A 9,196-nucleotide genomic window follows, 5' to 3' on the forward strand; every position below is an offset into this window, starting at 1 on the left:
AAAAAATATTTACAGTAAACTCATGTTTGATGTTCACTTCATTTACCTGTTTTAGCTGAATAAAAATAATTTTAAACATTAAGAGAAACTACCTCCACCAATGTTTTTAAATTGAAGATTCGCAGTATTGTTTAAGGCGTTTCATCATGCTTTGTTTCTTATTATACAATACAGAAAGAAGCGTGATCAGATGCTAGGCAACCCCGAGGCTGACGAATCGAAAGAAATGACTTCCTTGAACACCAACGGTGAGTTTAATGATAGAAGTGACACTTGAAGATGTTTCTGAGGAAATATATATATATAAAGTATAGAAACGAACACCAGAAATAAGAAAAACAACACGGTAACTTTGGTCGATTATTATTGGTCTGATGAGAGTTATAAATAAAGTTGTTTGATATCATCACGCTTTGGAACAACAGGGGCCTATTAGTTCATCTCGACTGCTCCATTTTTTAAATTGGAAGAATTTGTTCTCTATAAACAAGAACCTCAAAGACAGCCTTTACCATATATATACTTATCGAGCTATCTATTAAACTTACTATCTTTACAACATCCAAAGGCAACCCATTTCAAAGACCAACCATCCTATTATAAAAATAAAACTGTTTTAGCTGAAGATGACCCCTACTGTCAACATTTATATTTGTCATCTAGTCCTACTGTTCTCACTGTTAAGTATAAAAGATAACTCATCAACACTATCAATTCCCTTTACAATCTTAAACATCTCAATCACACCCCCAGTTCTTAAAAAAAAAACAATTCCATAGATTTCAGCTTCTCTTCATATAACAACCCTTCCATTCCAGCAACTCTCCTCTGAACCCTTTCCAATGATTCAATGTATTTCATAAGGTAAAGAGCTCAAAACTGAATACAATACTGGCCTAACTAGTAAAAGGTAATTATAACCTCTTTAGACTTGTAGTAAATATTTCTGTAGATATAACCTAATATCATATTTGTCGTACCACTACCAACAGCACACTGGATTTGTCATTAAATGTAAATTAATGCATTGTATTATATGCACCATAAGATTTTATGACTTACAGCCACTTTCTTTATAATACCACTAAATTTTAGAGATTTATTTCACACATTTTACCTTTGACTTTTTCCTGAATCGTTAAAAAATAAATACTGGTTTTACAAAAACTGGCCCAACATGTCCAGGTGGTTAGTACGCTTGACTCCTAATCTGAGGGGCGATGGTTCGAATTCCCGTCACACCACACATGCTTGCCCTTTTAGCTGTAGGAGCGTTACATGTGACGGTAAATCCCACTATTCGTTCGTAAAAGAGTAGCTCAAGAGTCGGCGGTGGGTGGTGATGACTAGCTGCCTGCCCTCTAGTCTTACTCTGCCAAATTAGGGAGGTCTAGCGCAGATAGCCCTCGTGTAGTTTTGTGTAAAATTTAAAAACATATTTATAAAGCTTCCTTTAAATGTAAACATATATATTCGATGCTTGAAAACTAATTTTCTGATTGATTTTTTTCTGAGGCTTAAAACCAAACAAACAAGATTTAGGTTTAAAGAATTTTAAAAAAATACATTTTAGTGTGGAAATTTTGAGCAGATAATTTATTTAAGGTTGTCATAATTTGCTTGAAGTGCGAACTGAATTTTAAGGTAACGCATTGTTTAGGAACTACTGGAGTGATTTTAGACAATGAAAAAATAATAAATGAAAAGAAATTTATTGGTAGACTTTTGCATCATTTGAAGTTTCGGTTTGTGTTTTAGTGAAGGCTGCTGAAGAAACTGTAAAGCAAAACGTTGAGTATCTAATTAAAAATTATATTTTGGTGTTTTAAAGTTTATTTATTGTATTAATGTATTATATACGTGATCATGCAACACAGAAATTGAAAAAAATATTTCAATTTTTTGTCGTGCCATCAGTTGATGAATTTTAGAAAGGAAAAGTTGAAATATATTTGTTTTGATCATTTTATACAGCACAGAATACTTTAGTAATCTTAAAAAAAAAGACAGATATAATTACCTTCAATTTTAATCGTTATTTAACTTCCAGAAATTACATCTTTACTTCTGACACGAATGATTAATTATTTATATTATAATTATCACTGTTCATTCGTGACAATGCTTAGATGGCCCCAAGTTTAGTATATACAAAGTGTTTCTTCAAAAATTGACACTTTTTTGATAAATTATAGGGGGCGCTATGCAAGGGTGGTCGTCTGATAATCCTAATGATAAGGTGAGTTTTGTTTTTGTGTGTGTCAAGTTTTTGTTATATGTTTTAATGCGTTTTTTTTTTTACTTTTATTTTTAAATTTCTGAATCTTATTATTTCTTTTCTTTGCAGTAGATACTGAAGGAAAAGCGGTAAACCTGGATTTAAAGCAAAATTATGTTTGCACAATAAACGAAAAACTGTTATTCTGTGAGGCCCATTTTATAAGAATATAACCTCCCTAGTGGCTCATCGACAAGTCTGAAGACGTATAACTCTAAAAACCAGGCTTCGATATCCGTGGTGGGCATAGCGTAGATTGCTTATTTAGTATTGTTGCACTTAAAATAAACCAACAATAACAATATTAACGTATTAATTTTACTATATGCAAGGACGAATTCGTTTTTCTTCACCAGGTTAATGTAAACTGATGTGTGACCAAACATACATCTCTTTAAGGTTCGCTGCTTGTTAAATTACTTTTTAATGTAATTGCAAAACATAATTCTACAGAGGGCGCTGTTTATACATTAATATGTGGCCCACCAGATGGCGCTTTATTGATAACAGTTTGGATATGGGAAGCGTTTTTATCCTGTACAAGTGCTTATTCCGCTCAGTGGACTCAATAGATAACCCAATATGGCTTTGCTATAAGAAAACAATAACACACACAAGCTCTTGTTGTTCTACAGTTGCATTTTATTTATTTTTCATCTTTTTTTTTTTTTTAGGGTGAAACTGAAGCTACGGGCTTTGAGCCTGTCTACATGATGGGACTGTAGAAATTTCTCTGTGTTCCAGTGATTGAAAATCGTGAAAAATCCGCGAAATTAACCCTATTTGTTAGCCATGTTCATTAAAATTCGTGCCCTTGTAGCTATTGTTGATTGTTACTGCATTTATGTGCGTTCAAGTGAAGTGACTTTTTATATTTGTATGGTGTATTGGATATAGACTTTCCCGTGTGCATGCTTTTGAATTTTTACGGTATACACATGTCCGTTAAGAATACACGGCTTAAATAGTTATTTGGACTTTTGCACCAGAAAACTTAGTACGATTATATATTTTTGCCTACGAAACGAGGTTGATAAATAGTTTACAAGTTTCGTGACGTTATGTTTTAAAACGAAACAAAAGTTATGATGAGGTAGCTATAATCATTGATAATTGTATTATTATTATAAATATGTACTGTGCTCCACTAAACATTCAGTAAACTAAAAGTTTTAAAAACATGTTATAAGTTACATTTTAAGATACAAAAACTTACGTTAGTCTGTTAATTCACGTGTCTGTCACTGTAAAAAACAACAACAAAAAACACGATTATTCGTTTCTTACAACTTCATTATAGGTGCGTAAGACTAAAACAGGTAATAGTTTATGTTTTAAATGGCGACTCACAAAATTAGAAACAGTTTGCAGTTGTGCATGAAGGGATTTACTTAAGTGCTTATGTTATATCACTGACTGTGCCAAGGGTATTCTGTACTATACCGATCTCTTACAATAGTTTTATCAGTTAATTTAATTTTATATTCATACCATCCCTATGTTAGGCCTATTTCTCAAGGTCTAAAATTAGGTTTAGTTAACTTTGTATGTGTGTGAAATGGTATTGTACCTAAGGTGAAACATTTATATACATATATATTCAAGAATGTTTTGTGCTAATATCACACTTCAAGATTATAATTATATATAACAAGGAATTATTCCACTATTTAAATACAATATAGATCAGATGAGATAATTTTTGGGTGAAAATTATTTTGTAATTATACAAAAAAAAACAAACATTATGTGCCAAGTCTTATCACGTGACGGGTTACAAACCAGTTAAATTGCAGATCTTTAATTGTATTCAGTGCAAGATAATTTTGTTTTAGAACTGTGTGTTAGTTAGTCTTAAGTTATCACCATGTTAACCCTGATTTCAATTTCTTAGGCTCCACAAGAGGAGGAGGCATCTAATCGTTAACCGTCGGTTTGATTATACAGAGGGGTAAACTCAAATAATACCTACTTGATATCATATTTGTAGGTCATGCTGTTTGGAACAGATATTTTAACACGAAAATTCCGTGGGAATACAAGTAGCACTTAGTAAGTACATTAGACACAAGGGAATGTTTCCATTTGTCTTTATTCATTTTAGTGCTGCCCTTTACAGTAAGTACCCTTGTGGGTAATAGTGTAAAATTGAAAAACAAAATGCTGTAAAAACGGCTGCCTCTCTACTTCAAATGCTCTTCGGTGGACCAAATAATGGACCTTCATGATTATAGGGTTTTAATCTTAAAATTAAACTCTGGTCTGTACGGATACGCAATTCTACTTTCTTCGTTTGTTATTAATAAGAGCAGAGACATTTATGAACATGTGCAACTCTAGTTATAATACGTGCAGATATAGATAGTTTTGGAGATTGTAGATGTATCATTGTCATGTTTCTCTGGTGAACCTAGTGATGTTTTGTTCTAATAAAGAACAGGAAAATATTCTAGGGCGTATTTAGAGTTGTTACTTTGGGGATTCAACCAATGACGGTACTATACCGAAGTTAACAAAACTAAACGTTTACTGGTAGTGTATTCCTTTTACAGACTTTACAATAAATAAACGAAATGTAACAGAATGTTAGATCGATTTACTGTCGTCGCAAAAAAAAAAACAAGCCAACAAAAACACTAAGCTAGTTAAAGTATGTTGGCCCTCTAGTAGCACAGCAGTATGTCTGCGAATTCTCACCGCCAAAATCGGGTTTCGATACCTCTGGTGGGTAGAACACAGATAGCCCATTATGTACGCGTGTTTAATTCTAAACAAACAATGAAGCACGTTTGCCAAGAAATCCGTTCAATACGTATCATGTTAGATATTTGTAATGTTTTTTTTTACTCCACCCCCACCCCGTTCAAATTTGATTCCGAATTTATCATTTTTTAGTAGTAAAAGTAATTCTTATGGGAAAAAAATATTCCAAGTAATCAAACTAGACGTTGAGGTAGAGGAATTATCACAGTTTTAGAAGCTTACCGATAGAGGACAGGTGTGTAGGAGCAGGCGATAATTCCCGACAAAAACTGTAAAAGTTACGATATTAAAATTCATATTGTGAAATGTCAATTACATTTTGTGAAACTTTTTTTTTTGTATGCATAAGAAATAGTATGCAAGGTATTTGTTTGGCCTAAGTTCGGAATGATTTAGCATTTTAAAATAATCTTTACAAGGAAGTTTTACGGATGAAATAAATGTTATAATCTCTATAATTGGATTAAGTTGTAAAATGTATCTATAAATATAATTAGACCAACAGCGATTTTCAAAAATTTCAGTCTTAAGCCAAAACTGAAACAATTGAAAGTCACAACTGTTACTGCCAATTTTATGCTGAACAACAGCCATCTACGAACTTTCACTCAAAGTTAAATACTTGAGTGAGTTATAACAGAGAAAGTGAAATATATTACAAGAGTTTTGGAAGCGAAGTTGATTTCAAAACTTCCCCATGAACCGAACTTCGTAATAATTGAGGAAACTGAACGCATTTTTAAAGCTTTAATAATTAATTTTTGGAGTTGTTGTTTATTGTCGGTTTCGCGTTATTTCATTCCCTCAATTAAATTCAGAATCAGAAAAATGCGAAGTGTCCATTTGTCCTATGGCCTCAGGAACTGGAGGGATTATCCACTATGTGTACATCAGTGATTCGAGAATAAGTTTATTTACAGATAAAATATTTAATCTCTGCTTACGTTTACCCACTCTCAAAGCCTTTGTTAGGAGCATATTTAATATAAAAAAGAAACTTTTAATTTTATGAAAAATTTTTATGCAATTAGAAGAAAGTTTTAGTGGAAAGGAAGCGAAGTGTTTTATACCTTTACTTGCATACCCTAATATTTTGGTATTAGTACCAATTATAGGGCTAAACTTTTAGAAATATTTTTGTCGTTTTATGATTTTTATGTCAAGTTGTCTTTTAACGAGTAAAAATTGTGGAACTTTCTTGATAAATATTCCTGACTTGTTTTGATGACGAATAAAGAACGTTTTTTCCCTCTTTAAAACAAACATCTTGAAAAAATACAGCTTATTACGACATGGTGAGAAGTGTTTAGTCAAATAATTCTAACTTTTTATCCGGCTAATTTTTCTACACATTAAAAGATAAAGTATTTATTTCATAATTTAATCTTAGGGTAGTATCCAAAAAGACTTAACAGTTTTACAAAAATAAAAATGTTGAATCGCTATTATTTGAATAAAATCATGTTGATTCACCATCTGTCGGATATTATGGGAACATTTCTCCTATGTAGATTATTTTGTGTTACTTTATTTTTTGTTTTAATTTCAAATTACCTACCAATATTCATTGTTCAGAAATTGTATCAGTTTGTAAATATAAATTTAATATAATCCAAAATTCATGTTATGAAATTAGTAGACATTTTTTTTGCTTGATTATAAGTACTTTAAAATCCCTTGATATTTTAAAGGTCTTAAAATTTAAGTAATGCCTCCCTTCCATTAGTTATATAAGTATCTCGTGATTAAATTTTCAAAATAACTTTCGTCCTATAATATTTTATTTCATTCGAAAGACTCGTATTCAATTTGCATTGAAAGATAAGTGACGACGTCTTGGTGTAATTACAGGTGTTATATACCACGTCTCAGCTAGAGATGGAAGTCAATTAACTGTTTTTAATTAATTAACAATAACATTATTGTAGAACTTGAATATTTGAATAAACGCTGTTGTTGTTTTTTCTGAACGGGAGTTATGTTTAGAGAATACTATGCAAAGGATTAAACGACTTCTACAAAAGAAAACCAAGTACTTTTACTTTTTAGTTTATCTGAAGAAAAACCTTTTCCTATAATTCTGCTTTGATGGGAAGATCATTATGAGACTATTATGCAAGCTTTAATAAATCTGAGGACTCGTAATGCAAAAACGCTATGTTAATAAGAAACGAGCTAACAAAATCCTGTTAGAATTATTGGTATTCTGGAGTCGTATCTTCGTCGAAAGTGGTTCTACTATTACAGAACTGTTCCGTATATTTTTCACGCTTCTTTGGCAGACGTGTTATGTGTATTCAAATTGTTACTGATATAAAACCATACCTTTACAGCTAAAACATTTAGAAATACTGTGACCTCGTTTGTTATTTCACTTAATAACTATACATAGTAACTATAACTATACATAACATTTGAAATTTACCAAAATATATTATTAGCAGATAAAGGTAATACTACCAAGCACATTATGAAGAAAACCTTATTATGGAAAAAAAATTACCATGAGAAGACGAATAAAATGATAAAATCGATCGCTCTTTGTTACTTAAATAAAAACTAAAGACTAAATCGCCATCTATTAAGCATCCTTAGCACTTTTTTGTTAAATATTGTGTGTACATTATAAGCTCTAGATAGTTTAGGTAACATAATACAATGTTTAAATATCAAACAGGGAATTTAATCAAATATTTCATTTTGAGTGGATAATTATGAGGTTTAAAACAAAGTGTATTATTTCTGTAAGATTGAATGATAACAAAAAGAAATGATACGCTTGAAAAAAAAATCATTTAATGACAACAGGAAACGAAAGAAAGGTGACGCATATTTCATATTATACGTGCATGTATACGAAACATCCATCAGGTAAAAATAGATTTAAAAATAACAAGAAATATCCTAATTTATTTTACTGTGGTATTAAAGATTCTTTTCATTTGCTCAAGAAATATTAAATTATCCCAATGGAGACCAATTCGTTATGACCAATCTTTATCCACTAATATCCCACTTGAAATAAACAATTAAAATAATTACGCAGGCTTGAATTGACTTTACTGTCTTGAAATTTGTACATATGCTACACTAATTCCTATAGGTTGAATCCGAAAGTGATATCCATTTTTCACGCACAGATGTTTCACGAAACGTCATATGTAATATTGTAATCGGGTCACATTTTGTTACGCTTGAAATGTTACAACCACCGGCTATAGATTTCTCTAGACCAATTGCGACATTATCATATTATCGATCGTTCTAGAACCCAAACATAGTGAACATGATAATAATAATAATAAAAGTTCACTGTGATAAACGAAATAATAATTTGATCTAAGTAAAGTTTCTCCCCTCCCGATTTGTAAAAAGTTCTTACGTGGGAGGAAAAAATAATATTTTCGAAACCTGCGTAGCTGAATTATGGAAAATCCGTTATTAAAACTAAAACAACTTTTATGAAGTTTAAATTCGCAGGCCTGTATTATTAAGCAGTTATCTCATACCAAAAATGACGTGCAATCATATCAACAAAATTTCGAACAGCTTCTTACATTGGTAATCATGAACAATCACTTTATGACCGGATAGACGTGGTGGCGTTAAGATCGCTTCTAGATCCGACCTTGCCGATGAATTATTAGCTTTGTGCGAAATTCCAAAACAAACAGAATTATTACGAAACGAACATCGATGGTTGAATAATTGATACTGTCACAAACCAGTATTATATAGAAGGTTAGTTGGTTCTTTTCTACCCTTTCATAACACTGATCACACCAAGAAGTTTTTTAGAATACCCAAACTCATAAGATCCATGAATAAATCTTACATGTAAGATGTTAGAAGACAATAAGTTAGGTTTTTTAGACGTTCAAGATACAGTGTTTATACTTATATTTAAGCCTTTCTCTATAATAGTTTATCTCAACAATGCTATTTATTAAACATGTATGACGCTCTTTTTATCGTACATTTCATTATATTGTTACCGTTTAAATCCATTCTTTCTAAACTTACGATTAAATACGAAAACTCGCTCAGTGCTAATGTTGTTTTTTGTAGTTCAAATATTACGAACTTTATTTTGGAGATATTAACGCTGATGATGAAATTTAAGGAAATTCCAAATCATTCATATTAAAGATATTT

At 31.2% G+C, this 9,196-nt stretch overlaps 1 long non-coding RNA gene across 1 annotated transcript; it reads left to right on the forward strand.

Moving 5' to 3' along the window:
• Nucleotides 1-166: 166 nt before the first annotated feature.
• Nucleotides 167-7,011, forward strand: LOC143253596 (uncharacterized). The gene is made up of 3 exons (XR_013029725.1): nt 167-248; nt 2,196-2,239; nt 2,953-7,011. It is a non-coding gene; the product is annotated as an uncharacterized LOC143253596 (long non-coding RNA).
• The last annotated feature ends 2,185 nt before the right edge of the window (nt 7,012-9,196 follow it).

Source organism: Tachypleus tridentatus, chromosome 6 (genome assembly GCF_004210375.1).
Source record: "Tachypleus tridentatus isolate NWPU-2018 chromosome 6, ASM421037v1, whole genome shotgun sequence".
Taxonomy (NCBI): domain Eukaryota; kingdom Metazoa; phylum Arthropoda; class Merostomata; order Xiphosura; family Limulidae; genus Tachypleus; species Tachypleus tridentatus.